We start from the raw sequence: 16257 nt of genomic DNA, 5'->3' as shown, positions 1-16257 counted from the left end.
GAACAATATGTGGGGTGCATTTATTCTTGTTACCCCTTGTGAAAGTCAAGAATGTGGGTGTAATGCAACTTTTTCTGGAAAAAGTTAAATTTTTTCTATTCACAGCCAAGTTTTTCCTAATTATCTGAAACGCCTGATGGGTCAAATTGCTCACTGCACACCTTGAAATATTCCTTGAGGGGTGTAGTTTTTGTAATGGGGTCACTTTTTGGGGGTTTTCACTGTAGGGCTACCTCAGTGTGTTTTCATATGCGACATAGCTCCCAATTACCATTCTAGCTAAATCCGCTCTCCAAAAGCCATATGTTGCTCCTTCCACTCTGAAACCTGCTGTGCGCCCATAAATCATGTATTGAGCATATATGGGGTGTTGTCGTATTCTGGGGGAAATGCATTACAAAATGTGGGGTGCATTTTGTTCTGTTACCACTTGTGAAAGTGAAAAATGTGGGTGTAAAGCAACTTTTTATGGAAAGAAATTAAAAATTTTCCTTTTTATAGCCAAGTGTTTCCTAATTCTGTGAAATGCCTGATGGGTCAAAGTGCTCACTACACACCTTAAAATATTCCTTGACGGATGATGTTTCTGGAATGGGGTCACTTTTTTGGGGTTTTCACTGTAAGGCCACCTCAAAGTGTCTTCATATGCGACAGCTCCCAATTTCCATTCCAGCTAAATCTGCTATCCAAAAGCCATATGGTGCTCCTTCCACTCTGAAGCCTGCTGTGCACCAATACATTATTGTTTGAGCATATATGGGGCGTTGCCATATTCGAGGGGAAATGGGGAACAAAATGTGGTGTGCATTTTGTCCTGTTACCCCTTGTGAAAGTGAAAAATGTGGGTGTAAAACAACTTTTTACAGCCAAGTGTTTTCTAATTCTCTGAAACGCCTGATGGGTCAAAGTGCTCCCTACACACTTTGAAATATTCCTTCAGGGGTGTATTTTTCATAATGGGGTCACTTTTTGGGGGTTTCAACTGTAGGGCCACCTCAGAGTGTTTTCATATGCGACATAGTTCCAATTACCATTCTAGCTAATTCCGCTCTCCAAAGGCCATATGGTGCTCCTTCCACTCTGAAGACTGCTGTGCCCCCATACATCAGTTTTTGAGCACACATGGAGTGTTTCTGTAAACTCCAGATTTAGGGTAATAGATTTAGATTTTTGTTTGTCTGTTAACCCTTGATTTGTTGCAGAAAAAATAGCTACAATACAATTTAAAATCTGCAAAAAATGTGAAATTTTGAAATTTGATTTCCATTTTCCTTTAATTCTCGTGGGGCACCCAAGGGATTAACAAACTTTGTAAAATCATTTTCAAAATGATCCAAACATGAAGTAGACATATGGGAAATGTAAAGTAATAATTATTTTTTGAGGTATTACTATCTATTGTAAAAGTAGAGAAATTGAAATTTGTCAATTTTCAGATTTTTTTTGTTTGTTGTAAATTTGGAATTTTTTTATAAATAAAAATGAAATATTTTGACTCAATTTTACCACTTTCATGAAGTACAATATGTGATGAGAAAACAATCTCAGAATGGCCTGGGTTTATAAAAGTGTTTTAAAGTTATTACCACATAAAGTGACACAAGTCAGAGTTGCTAAAAATGGCCTGGTCCTTAAGGTGAAAAATGGCAGGGTCCTTAAGGGGTTTAAACGCTTTTACTTATCTAAGCCATTCTGAGACTGTTTACTCGTCACTTTCTATTGTACTTTTTGACAGTGGTCAATTTGAGTAGATATTTTTCACCTTTATTTATTAAATAAACAAACATTTTACAAAAAGAATTATTGCTGAAAGCTACTTTCACACTTCCGGAATTAATAAATACCGGAATTAAATGGATCTGTTTTGATTTTGCACATCAGGATGCATCCGTTCTGTTAGGATGCAGCTGTGTGAAATTAAAAAAGAAAAAAATGGATAAAAAAAAAACTGATTTATATTTTTTAGCGGTGCGGAGGTACGGACAAATAAATCCATGGAAGCATTCCGTAGTGCTTCCGTGGGCTTCCAATCCGTGTCTCCGTTCCGCACCGCATCTCCCGGATTGCGGAACCATTGAAGTGAATGGGACCACATCCGTGGTGCGAGGTGCACATGGTCGGTGCCCGTGTATTGCGAACCAGCTGCATGCGGGCCACAATACGGCCACAGCCGGGCAATGGCCGTGTGCATGAGGCCTAAGGCTGTAAGAAACAGTCATGTAATGTCTCTAAGTTTCATTATCCTGGTAAACTGTCTTAAAATTTTATGTAAAAGACGCTAAAGTCCTGGCAGCCATGGTAAAGTGCAGTGGGGAGCGGGGAAGCAGTATACTTACCGTCCGTGCGGCTCCCCGGGCGCTCCAGAGTAACGTCAGAGCGCCCCACGCGCATGGGGGACGTGATCACATGGATCACGTCATCCATGCGCATGGGGTGCTCTGACGTCATTCTGGAGCGCCCCGGGAGCCGCACGGACTGTAAGTATAATGCTCCCCTGCTCCCCACTACTACTATGGCAACCAGGACTTTAATAGCGTCCTGGGTGCCATAGTAACAATGAACGCATTTTGAAGACGGATTCGGACAACGCAAGTGTGAAAGAGCCCTAAGACGTGTGTGGAAATACTAAAGGACATTCCTGCACAGGCAAGCTGTGTGAACTTCGGTCTAGAGACGGATGGAGTATAAAGAAACAGTGCATTTAGTGAAGCCAAGTTAAAAGGACTGTGTGCAGCAACTAACCTGTAGAGCCGACATTGGGCTGTGTGGATTGCCCCAAACAGTAAAGAGACTCACAGTGCTGTCGAGGTACCGGACAGTAACTGTAAAATTATGGATTATATTCAACTGGTTTTCCGGCCTGCTGAAGAGGACTTCTTTGTTGCGGATCCTGCGCTGGTTAAAGGAAAAGGACGACATTGGGCCCCACCGTCAACTTGGACCACTGGGATAAGGGGGGTGCGCACCCGCTTGAACGTTAGGGTCAGTTAGGGACAGTTTCTGGGACTATTATTTCTTAGACCCCTTGAAAAAGCTGACGGCGAAACGCACGTCGGGGCACAGTCTAACGGTGTGACAGATACCTGGGTCAGTATGCATAGCTTTTTACTGATTGTATGATAACTTAGCAAAGTATTGTGTTTGATAGTGTCCGTAGGATCCAGGGTCGGTAATCTGGCTCTGAATTGACCATACTTTGTGGACAGGATAACACTCTGAATATGCACTGATTATACCTTTCCATGTATACGATTGCACTAGCACTTTTTTTATATGAATGGTAACTGCCATACACCCGAAGTCTGATGGTTAATTTTAAATGTTCTTAATGTCTGTGAGGCCTGCAATGGTTATAACTCTGTGTACCAATAAAATTGATGATTATTTAAAAGTAACTGTGATGGAGTTATGATTTGTTATTCAATCTGATCTATGTATCTATGATTGGTTACGCTAATGGTGATACTGGATCGCTAATATAATAAGTTTAAGGGAAATAAGTGTTGGTTGTTTATTATTTCTTAGTGTCCACACTGCGAATACGGACACAGCAAAGGTGAAAATTGTTGCAGTGTTTAACTTGTATTGTTTATACTGTTTTGAATATTTTGCTTGTCTTTACCTCTTTAACTGCATTGTTAACCTGCTTTTATTAATTTATAGTAAATGCAATTTTCTTAATCTTGACTTCTGTGTACGCACTCTTTTCTGGTTGCGGAGTCAAACCACCTGCCTTGCTCTCGGTTCACAAGGCAGATAGTGATACCAAATAAAATAGTAACTTCTTTGCATTTTCCATATATCTAATTTCATGTTGACATTACTTTTAGAATGTAATTTTATTTTTTTAGAAGACTTTCCAAAACACGCATTTTTAAGGACCACACAGCAAAAGCCACCCATAAATGACCCATTTTAGAAACTACACCCGTCAAGTTATTCAAAACAGATTTTACAAACTTTGTTAACCCGTTACGTGTTCCACAAGAATTAATTGAATATGGAGATGAAATTTCAAAATTTCACTTTTTTGGCCGATTTTCCATTTTAATCTATTTTTTCCTGACACATCAAGGGTCAGCAAACAAAACTCAATATTTATTATCCTGTTTGCAGAAACACCCCATATATGGTCGAAAACTGCTGTATGGGCACACAACAGGGTGCAGAAGGGAAGGAGCAGCATAATAATTTTGGAGGGCAAATGTTGCATATGAAGACACCATGAGGTACCCCTACAGTGAAAACCCCACAAAAGTGACCCCATTTTGGTAACTACACCCCTCAAGGAATCTTTCAAAATGTGTAATGAGCACTTTTACCCAAAACGTGTTTAATAGAATTAGGAAATACTTGGCTTTGAAAATGAAAAATACTTTTTTTTTCAAGAAGTTGCTTTAGGGCCGCATTTCTCACTTTCAAAAAGTGTAACAGGACAAAATACACCCCACATTTTGTTTCCCATTTTACTTCCTTTATGGACACATAGCAGGGCTTTGAAGACAAGCTGTTAAATATAGATTTTGCAGGCCTCAATTGGCAGACATGGATTTTAGGTGCCATGTCGTATGGAAAAAGAATCCTGAGGTCCCTGGTAGTGTTGAGCGAACAGTTCGAGCATAGTTCGGGTCCGTACCGAATTTTGGGGTGTTCGTGACACGGACCCGAACCCGAACTTTTTCGTAAAAGTTCGGGTTCAGGTTCGTCGTTCGGCATGTATTTTGGCGCATTTTGAAAGGCTGCAAAGCAGCCAATCAACATGCATCATACTACTTGCCCTAAGATGCCATCGCAGCCATGCCTACTATTGGCAAGGCTGTGATTGGCCAAGTGCAGCATGTGACTCAGCCTCTTTATAAGCTTGTGCGCACGTCGGGACGTGCTCACTCCCAATGTGAATAGAACAGGGATAGACGCAGCTGATGCTAGGGCGAGAATAGGCAGGGATAATTAAATAACTGGAAGCAAATTTCTCTCCTCCACCTGTGATTCATCTGAACAACTGCAGCTGAGCTGCTTTTTTGATAGGGATTGGCTATTTTTAGAGTGGCCAGAGTGATTTTTCCATCCACATGTACCTGGGCTGACCGCCGGCCGCCATTTTGCGACTTGTAGTGCTGCAGCAGAAGCTGCCACAGTGTGCATTCCAAAGCTCCAAACAAGTCAGACATCTACACCTGGGATTCAGACCAATAGCGATTTAGCAGCACAGTCCAAGGCTATTTTTTTTAAAGGTTGTGCAGACCATTTTGTGGCACATGTTACTGGGCTGATAGGCGGCGGCCATCTTGGGACTAGTGCTGCAGCACAATCTCTCCCAACGTCCATTAATCACTTGTAATAGTGGTCTGTGCCATAGAAATCCTACATCAGGGACTTGGGTGTGCTTGTGTCACCCCTACTAATACCAGTCCACCTGTAATCCATACAGTGAAAAGCCATAAAGTATTCCAGTGAGGGAATTTTTTTTATTTAAAAAAGGCCAAGTTAGTTTATCTGGCGTTCAATATACTAGATACAGTTAGGCCTGCGTTTCATACATCTGGAATTAGCAAACTAATGTGCTGGGGTTGGGAAAACATATATGTACCCATACTAGAATCTGTCAAAGAAAGCGGTACTCACATATAACAGTCATTCCATCTGTAATCCATACAGTCAAAAGACTGAAAGTATTCCAGTGAGGGATTTTTTTTATTTAAAAAAGGCCAAGTTAGTTTATCTGGCGTTCAATATACTAGATACAGTTAGGCCTGCGTTTCATACATCTGGAATTAGCAAACTAATGTGCTGGGGTTGGGAAAACATATATGTACCCATACTAGAATCTGTCAAAGAAAGCGGTACTCACATATAACAGTCATTCCATCTGTAATCCATACAGTCAAAAGACTGAAAGTATTCCAGTGAGGGGATTTTGCTTATAAAAAATAATATATTTCATTGTGGTGCGAGTTGAATCGCAACAATGAAGAAAAATACTATTAAGGGACGAGGACGCGGTCGTGGTGGTGTCCGTGGAGCCTCTGTTGCTGGTAGAGGACGTGGCCGTTCGGCCCCAGGCGCACACAGTAGGGAACGAACTCCCTCAACTAGCCGGCAGAATGTACCGCAATATCTCGTGGGGCCCAATGACGCTCTTAGGATGGTAAGGCCTGAGCAGGTACAGGCATTAATCGATTGGGTGGCCGACAGTGCTTCCAGCACGTTCACCACATGGTCTTCCACCCAGTCTTCTGCGGAAAGCGCACAGGTGGCACCTGAAAACCAAGCCCATCAGTCTGTCACATCACCCCCAAGCATATCAGGGAAACGGTCTGAGCCACAAGTTATGCAGCAGTCTCTTCTTCTGTTTGAAGACTCTGCTTCCAGGGTTTCCCAGGGGCGTCCACCTAGCCCTTCCCCAGTGGAGGAAGACATACCATGCACTGACGCACAACCACTTATGTCTCCAGATGAAGAGGACATGGGAATACCACCACATCAGAGTCACCGACTCTCTGATGATGACGAAACACAGGTGCCCACTGCCGCGTCTTTTTGCAGTGTGCAGACTGAACAGGAGGAGGTCAGGGAGGGAGACTGGGTGGAAGACGATGCAGAGGACGATGAGGTCTTAGACCCCACATGGACTGAAGGTCGTGGCGATGACTTTCACAGTTCAGAGGAAGAGGTAGTGGTGAGACCGAGACAACAGCGAAGCCAAAGAGGGAGCAGGGGGCCAAAGCAGACGAGCCGCCGCCCCCAGAGTTCGCCTGCTACTGGACATCGCCAACAGGGACCCAGCCCCACAAAGGCAGCTTCAAAGAGTTCCCTGGCATGGCACTTCTTTAAACAATGTCCTACCGACAAGACCCGAGTGACTTGCACGCTCTGCCATCAGAGCCTGAGGCGAGGCATTAACGTTCTGAACCTCAGCACAACCTGCATGACCAGGCATCTACATGCAAAGCATGAACTGCAGTGGGGTACACACCTTAAAAACCAGGCACTCGCTGAGGCTCCCCCTGCTCCCTCTACCGCTGCTGCCTCGGCTTCCGCCTCGAGAGGAATGTTGCCACCTGCCGAGCAGGAAACAGAGGATGTGCCACCGACACCACCACCACCGCCACCGTCAACTAGCGTCTCCACTATATCACACAGCAGCGTTCAGCTCTCAATATCTCAAACCTTAGAGAGGAAGCGCAAATTCCCCCCGAGTCACCCTCGAGCCCTTGGCCTGAACGCCAGCATTTCTAAACTGCTGGCCTTTGAAATGCTGTCATTCCGGCTGGTGGACACAGACAGCTTCAAACAGCTGATGGCCATGGCTGTCCCGCAGTATGTGGTTCCCAGCCGCCACTACTTCTCCAAGACAGCCGTGCCTTCCCTGCACATGCAAGTGTCCGATAAAATCAAGTGTGCACTGCGCAACGCCATTTGTGGCAAGGTCCACCTAACCACAGATACGTGGACCAGTAAGCACGGCCAGGGACGCTATATCTCACTAACTGCACACTGGATGAATGTAGTGGCGGCTGGGCCCCCGGCGGACAGTTCCTTGGCGCACGTCCTTCCGCCCCCTAGGATCGCAGGGCATCATTCTCTGCCTCCTGTAGCCTCCTCCTCCTACTCGGCTTCCTCCTCCACTGCTTCCACCAGCTCATCCGGTCAGCCACACACCTTCACCACCAACTTCAGCACAGCCCGGGGTAAACGTCAGCAGGCCATTCTGAAACTCATATGTTTGGGGGACAGGCCCCACACCGCACAGGAGTTGTGGCGGGGTATTGAACAACAGACCGACGAGTGGTTTCTGCCGGTGGGCCTCAAGCCAGGCCTGGTGGTATGCGATAATGGGCGAAATCTCGTGGCAGCTCTGGGACTAGCCGGTTTGACGCACATCCCTTGCCTGGCGCATGTGCTGAACTTGGTGGTGCAGAGGTTCATTCACCACTACCCCAACATGTCAGAGCTGCTGCATAAAGTGCGGGCCGTCTGTGCGCGCTTCCGCCGTTCACATCCTGCCGCTGCTCGCCTGTCTGCGCTACAGCGGAACTTCGGCCTTCCCGCTCACCGCCTCATATGCGACGTGCCCACCCGGTGGAACTCCACCTTGCACATGCTGGAGAGACTGTGCGAGCAGCAGCAGGCCATAGTGGAGTTTCAGCTGCAGCACGCTCGCGTCAGTCGTACTGCCGAACAGCACCACTTCACCACCAATGATTGGGCCTCCATGCGAGACCTGTGTGCCCTGCTGCGCTGTTTCGAGTACTCCACCAACATGGCCAGTGGCGATGACACTGTTATCAGCGTTACAATACCACTTCTATGTCTCCTTGAGAAAACACTTAGGGCAATGATGTTAGAGGAGGTGGCCCAGGTGGAGGAGGAGGAGGAGGATGAGGGCTCGTTTCTAACACTTTCGGGCCAGTCTGTTCGAAGTGGCTCAGAGGGAGGTTTGTTTAAGCAGCAGAGGACAGGTTCACAAGTCGCCAGCCAAGGGACTGTACTGGAGGACGAGGAGGAGGAGGAGGTGGAGGGGGACGAGGATGACGCAAGTTCACAGCGGGGTGGCAGCCCAGGCCCATCACTGGTGCGTGGCTGGGGGGATACGGTGGACGATGACGATACGCCTCCCACAGAGGACAGCTTGTCCTTACCCATGGGTAGCCTGGCCCACATGAGCGAATATATGCTCCAATGCCTGCGCAACGACAGCAGAGTTGCCCACGTTTTAACGTGTGCAGACTACTGGGTGGCCACCCTGCTGGATCCCCGGTATAAAGACAATGTGCCCACTTTAATTCCTGAACTGGAGCGCGACCGTAAGATGCGCGAGTACAAGCGCACGCTGATAGAGGCGCTCTTGAGAGCATTCCCACATGTCACAGGGGAACAGGTGGAAGGTGAAGGCAGAGGAGTGGCAAGAGGTCGCCAACGCAGCTGTGTCACGGCCAGCTCATCTGAGGGCAGGGTTAGCATGGCAGAAATGTGGAAAAGTTTTGTCTCCACGCCACAGCTATCTGCACCGACACCTGATACGTAACGTGTTAGCAGGAGGCAGCATTTCACTAACATGGTTGAACAGTATGTCTGCACACCCCTCCACATCCTGACGGATGGTTCGGCCCCATTCAACTACTGGGTTTCGAAATTGTCCACGTGGCCAGAGTTAGCATGTTATGCCTTGGAGGTGCTTTCCTGCCCGGCGGCCAGCGTTTTATCTGAACGCGTATTCAGCACGGCAGGGGGCGTCATTACTGACAAGCGCAGCCGCCTGTCCACAGCCAACGTGGACAAGCTGACCTTCATAAAGATGAACCAGGCATGGATCCCACAGGACCTGTCCCTCCCTTGTGCAGAGTAGTCCTTATTAACTGCCTAAAACATGTCTTGTTGTGCTACGGGCCACTTCTTTATTTGATACAAATTTTATGAAACCCACAGTTGAATGAAACTCTTCTCTGTCTGGGCGCCGGGGCCTAACCAGATGAAAGTGGCCGGTTAAACTAACGGGTGACATGAAGCCATAACCTCTGCCATGCTACCTCTGTCTTCTGTCTGGGTGCTGAGGCCTAAGTCAAATAAAGCGGTCTTCTGCTGTGCTGGGGGATATGAAGCTAATCTCTGACCTCTCTCCTCTGTCTGGGTCCAAAGGCCTAAATCACTGAAAGAGGCCTTCTCCTGTGGTGTGTGATATGATGCCAGAATATGTGCTGTGGGGCCTCTCTCCTCTTCCTGGGTGCAGGGGTCAAAGTAACTAAATGGTGGCTTTTCCTGTGGTGGTTGATATGATGCCTGATTCTCTGCTGTGAAACCTCTCTCCTCCATCTGGGTGTAGGGGTCAAAGTCTTTCAAAGTCGCCTTCTCCTGTGCTGATTGATATAAAGCTGATGGTTGTGCCATCTGACATGGTTGCCAGGGTCTGATTCAATGGGGGCCTACTCCTGTGGTGGGTGATCTAAATGCCTGATTCTCTGCTGTGAAACCTCTCTCCTCCGTCTGGGTGTAGGGGTCAAAGTCTTTCAAAGTCGCCTTCTCCTGTGCTGATTGATATGAAGCTGATGGTTGTGCCATCTGACATGGTTGCCGGGGTCTGATTCAATGGTGGCCTACTCCTGTGGTGGGTGATCTAAATGCCTGATTCTCTGCTGTGTAACCTCTCTCCTCCGTCTGGGTGTAGGGGTCAAAGTAACTAAATGGTGGCCTACTCCTGTGGTGGGTGATATGATGCCTGGTTCTCTGCTGTGGGACCTCTCTCCTTTGTCTGGGTGCTGTGGTCAAAATAATAGTAAGTGACCTTCTCCATTGGTGGGTGACTTGAAGCCTGATTCTGTGCTATGGGACCTCACTCCAATTAATATTGTTTAATTTTTATTTATTTTATGTTAACTCATCATTTCCCTATCTACATTTGTTTGCAGGGGATTTAACTACATTTTGCTGCCTTTTGCAGCCCTCTAGCCCTTTCCGGGTGTGTTTTACAGCCTTTTTAGTGCCCGAAAGTTCGGGTCCCCATTGACTTCTATGGGGTTCGGGTTCGGGATGAAGTTCGGGTCGAGTTCGGATCCCGAACCCGAACATTTTTCGAAAGTTCGGCCGAACTCGTCGAACCCGAACATCCAGGTGTTCGCTCAACTCTAGTCCCTGGTAATCCCTGTACAAAAATGTTAAAGGGTGGAAGGGGGACCTTTCACCAAACAGGTGTTTCACAAAAGGCAGAAACACTTGTCAAAGGATTTAAAAGCACACGGTTGTGAAAATGAAAAATTACTACCAGAGCCCAATTTTTCACTTTTACAAGGGGTAACAGGAGTCATGGACCCCAGTATGTGTTACCCATTTTCTACCCCCTTCATTGCAACACCCCATATGTGCTGTATTAGTGCTGTAAAGCCTTATGGCTTTTTCAGTGTTTTGCGGTCCGTTTTAGTAGTGTTTCCATTCCGCTTCCGTTCCGTTTTGCCATTCTTTTTTTCCGTTTGGTTTCCGTTTTTTGCGGATCGCAAACGGAAACGGAAGCATGGCATATACAGTATACAGTAATTACATTGAAAAATTGGGCTGGGCATAAAATTTTCAATAGATGGTTCCACAAAATGGAACGGATACGGAAGACATATGGATGCATTCCGTATCCGTTCCATTTTTTTTTTTACAGCCCCATTGATTTGAATGGAGCCAAGGAATGTGATTTGCGGACAATAATAGGACATGTTCTATCTTTAAACGGAAAAACAGAAATACGGAAACTGAATACATTCCGTTTTTTTTGTGGACCCATTGAAATTAATGGTTCTGTATATGGACTGTATACGGAACGCAAAAAACAGGACGTAAATGGGAAAAAAATTAAATGTTTGTGTGCAAGAGGCCTTAGACGCACAATAGGCAAATTGCAAAATATGGATTTTTGCAATCCGGAATTCCTGAGGTCCCCAGAAATTTAAAACACCAAGAAATGACCCCATTTTCAAAGTGCACCCCATATGAACATTTTAAAGGGTGGAAAGGGCACCTTTGACCAAACAGGTGTTTCACAAAAGGCAGAAACACTTGTCAAAGGATTCAGAAGCATATGGCTTTAAAAATGAAAAATTCCAACCAAACCCCAATTTTTCACTTTCACAAAGGGTAACAGGAGTAAATGGACCCCAGTATGTGTTGCCCATCTCTCCCCATGATGGTAAAATCTGATATGTGCTTGTAGCCTGCTGTAGGGGCACCCAAAAGGCAAACTGCTAAATATGGATTTTATAGGTCTGAAATGGCAGGCATGGATTTTAGGTGCCATGTCGCATGTAAAAAATTCCTGAGGTCTTCAAAAACTGAAAACAAATAGAAATGACCCCATTTTGTAAAGTGCACCGCTGTACGAACATTTTAATGGGTGAAAAGGGCACCTTTGACCAAACAGATGTTTCACTAAAGGCAGAAACACTTGTCAAAAGATTTAGGCTACTTTCACACTAGCATTTTAGTTTTCCGGTATTGAGATCCGTCATAGGGGCTCAATACCGAAAAAAAAAAGCTGAACTGAACACAACGGAATACTCCAAAATGCATTCTGTTCCGTTTAGCTGAGTTCCCATACTGGAGAGCAAACCGCAACATGTTGTAGTTTGCTTTCCGTCCTGGGATGTGGTGCAAGACGGATCCATCATGACCCTCAATGCAAGTCGATGGGGACAAATCCGTTTTCTCTGCCACAATAGAAAACTGATCCATTTTCCATTGACTTTCAATGGAGTTCATGACGGATCCGTCTTGGCAGTGTTACAGATAATACAACCGGATCAGTTTATAACGGATGCAGATGGTTGTATTATCAGTAACGGAATCGTTTTTGCTTAACCCTGCCGGATCTAGCAAAAACGCTAGTGTGAAAGTAGCCTTAAAAGCACATGGTTGTGAAAATGAAAAATTATTACCAGAGCCCAATTTTTCACCTTCACAGTCCAGATATATGACATCCATTGATTCGCTGCTGTCAAGTCTAGAACTTACCTCCTTATAGAAAATGATTAAATTAGTTTGACATGACCGATCCCTCATGAAGCCATGCTGATATGGCGTTATTTGCTTATTTTCATTGAGGTACTCCAAGAAAGCATCTCTTAGAAAACCCTTTAAACAGTTTACCCACGACAGATGTTAAACTTACCGGCCTACAGTTTCGGGGCTCTGTTTTTGGACCCTTTTTGAATATTGGCACCACATTTGCTATGCAGCAATTTTGTGGAACACTCCCTGTCAGTTTAGAGTCCTTAAATATCAGAAATAAGGGTCTGGCTATGACATTACCTAATTGTCTAAGGATACAGGGGTGTATGTCATCCGGTCCTGGCGATTTGTCTATTTTAATCTTTTTAAGACGCCGCTGTACTTCTTCCTGGGTCAGACAGGACACTTTTAATGGGGAATTTACTTTTACATTCTGCATTTTAACTGACAGTTTATTTTCCTCAGTGAATACAGTTGAGAAAAAAATATTTACTAGCTTTGCTTTGTCTCATAGCTCTCTGGAACTCCCCCCTCATTACTCTGTATAGGGCCCGACACCTTCAGATTTATACTTTTTACCATTTATACAATTGTAGAACATTTTAGGGTTAGTTTTGTTCTCTTTAGCAATTAATCTCTCGGTCTCTAGTTTGGCTGCTTTTATTTCTTTTTTACAAATTCTATTTTTTTCCTTATAGTTTTTCAGAGCTTCCTCGCCACCCTCCTGTTTTAGTTATTAAAATGCTTTCTTTTTGTCATTTATTGCTTTCTTTACAGTTATATTTATCCACATTGTTTTTTCTTGTTCCTTAACCTTTTATTTCCATAGGTATATACCTCTCAGAATTAGATTTTAGGATGCTTTTAAAAATATCCTATTTTGTGGATGTATTTTTTTTATTTTTGAGGACTTTGTCCCAGTTAGTTAGGCCTATAGCCCCTCTTAGTTGGCTAAATTTAGCTTTTTTGAAGTTTGATATTTTTGTTCCTCCCTGAAGAAACACTCTTTTGAATGACAATTGGAAGGTTATTACTTTATGAACACTATTTCCCAGGTTCTCCCCAACCTGCACATCTGTTGTTCTGTCAGGTCTATTGGTTAATACTAAGTCCAGTATGGCTGTCCCTCTAGTCAGGTCCTGAACCAGTTGGGAAAGGTAATTGTCTTTGGTTATTGCCAAGAACCTGTTTCCTTTATGAGATATACAGATTTCAGTTTCCCAGTCTATATTTGGGTAGTCGAAGTCACCCATAATAATGACCTCATTATGATCTGCCGCCTCGTCTATCTCGTTTAATAGCAGATTTTCTGTGAACTCTTGTATATTAGGTGGTTTATAATAAACTCCTATTAGTATTTTATTATTGTTTTTACCTCCATGTATTTCCACCCACAGTGACTCCACATGTCCCGAACCCTCACTTATATCTTCTCAGACTGTGGGCTTTAGAGAGGACTTAACATAAAGGCAGACCACTCTCCAGTTTTTGCGATCCTTTCTAAACAGACTGTAATCCTGTATGTTACTCGCCCCCAGTCATAGCTAGTCTCAGTTATTCCCACTATGTCATAGTCCTCCTCACACATCACTATTTCCAGTTCACCAGTTTTATTAGTCAGGCTTCTGGCATTAGTATACATACAATTAAGAGGTGTATGTATATTTTTTACCCAACACATTTCCTTATGAACTGTTCTGGTCCCTCCTTCCATTCCTACCCCAGTCCCATTACCTTGCCCCTGGTCTCTATCTGCATTATCTTCCCATTCTATAATGTAATTACCCTCCCCCCAGTCCCTAGTTTAAACACTCCTCCAACCTTCTAGCCATCTTCTCCCCCAACACAGCTGCCCCCTCTCCATTGAGGTGCAGCCCATTCTTACGATAGAGCCTGTAGCCGACACAGAAGTCGGCCCAGTTCTCCAGGTACCCAAACTCCTTCTTCCTACACCATTTCTTGAGTCACTTGTTTACCTCCCTATTTTCCTGCTTCCTTTCTTGTGTGGCTCGTGGTACAGGTAGTATTTCAGAAAAAAATACCTTTGAGGTCCCTGCCCTAAGCTTGCTGACCTAAATCCCTAAAATCATTTTTAAGGACGCTCCACCTACCTCTAACTTTGTCATTGGTTCCGATATGGACCATGACTGCTGGATCTTCTCCAGCCCCTCCCAGTAATCTGTCAACTGATCTGCGATGTGTCGAAATCGAGTGCCAGGAAGACAACACTCTGTTCAACTATCCCAGTCTTTGTTGCAGATCGCCCTATCTGTACCCCTAATAATTGTTGCATGAAAAAAAAATACTGAGGTCCCCAGATTTAGAAATCTCCAAGAAATGACCCCATTTTGAAAAGTGCACCCCTGTACGAACATTTTAAGGGGTGGAAAGGGAATCTTTGACTAAACAAGTATTTCACAAACAGCAAAAACACTTATCAAAGGATTTGAAAGCACACGGCTTTGAAAATGAAAAATTACTATCAGAGACCAATTTTTCACTTTCACAAAGGGTAACAAGAGTTAAAGGACCCTAGTATGTGTTACCCATTTTCTCCTCATCATGGCTGCACACCAATTGTGCTTGCAGCCTGCTGCATGGGTGCACAGCAGGCAAACGACAAAATATGGATTTTGCAGTCCTGAATTGGCAGACATGGATTTTAGGCGCCATGTCGCATGTAAAAAATTCCTGAAGTCCCCATAAATTAGAAACCCCAAGAAATCACACATGGTGGAAAGTGCACCCCTGTAACTACACCCCTCAATAAATCTTTCAAGATGTGTAATGAGCACTTTTACCCTAAAGGTGTTTCATAGAATTAGGAAACACTAGAAGTGACCCCATTTTGGAAAGAGCAGTCACGTACAAACATTTTAAGGGGTGGAAAGGGCACCTTTGAGCAAAAAGGTGTCTCACAGAAATGAATATGTAGTGGTTGGTGAAAAGTGGATATGCAAGTGATGCAGACCATCTCAGAGATGTAAGGTGGAAAAAGTACAGGGAGCATAAAGGATACAATTAGTGCTGCATGGATGAATGGTAGATTAGGAATCAATCCTTTATGCAGAGGCCAGAATTATCAGGGCAAGTTTTGCAGTGATGAGTGGTGTCCTTTCATATCTAGAGATGGCCTTGCTGTTCACCCGGCGGTCGGTTCGCGGTGAACTTTGCTCGTTCGCTGTTCGCCGAACATGCGAACATATGGCAATATTCGCGTCTGCCTTATTCTATTACATTGTGAAGAACTTTGACCCATGACACATCCATCAGGTGGTACAGGACAGCCAATTGAGACATTTCAGCACATGGACATACCCCCTACCTTATAAATAGACCTGATCTGGCTGCCATTTTACATTCTGTCTTTTGTCAGTATAGGGAGAGGTTGTTGTGTGGAGCAGGGACAGGCTGTTAGGGACACCAAACGCTAGCTAATAGGGCCACAAAAGTCCTTTTAAGGACTGGTATAGGTGTACTATTGTTTGGTGTGCAGTATATAGGGGTATAATACACTTTTTAATATACTTTCTAACATAGAAAGCATATTATAGTGGATATGAATTGTGCAGCATTGTGACTGGTGAGCGGTTCTGCAGCGATACTACAACTACAAAGAGTGACAAACGCAATTAGAAAAAAATATTAAAACTGGTGTGATAGACCAGTGGCCCCCCAAAATGACAGATTGAAGCAGGGTGTTATATACCTTCTTCCACATACACTGCGCTTCTCTAGAGGCTTTTGTCACAGGATGATTTAAAAAATGAC

Source organism: Bufo bufo, chromosome 6, assembly GCF_905171765.1.
Source record: "Bufo bufo chromosome 6, aBufBuf1.1, whole genome shotgun sequence".
Taxonomy (NCBI): domain Eukaryota; kingdom Metazoa; phylum Chordata; class Amphibia; order Anura; family Bufonidae; genus Bufo; species Bufo bufo.
The sequence above is the reverse complement of the archived record's forward strand: the minus strand, read 5'-3'. Positions refer to the sequence as shown.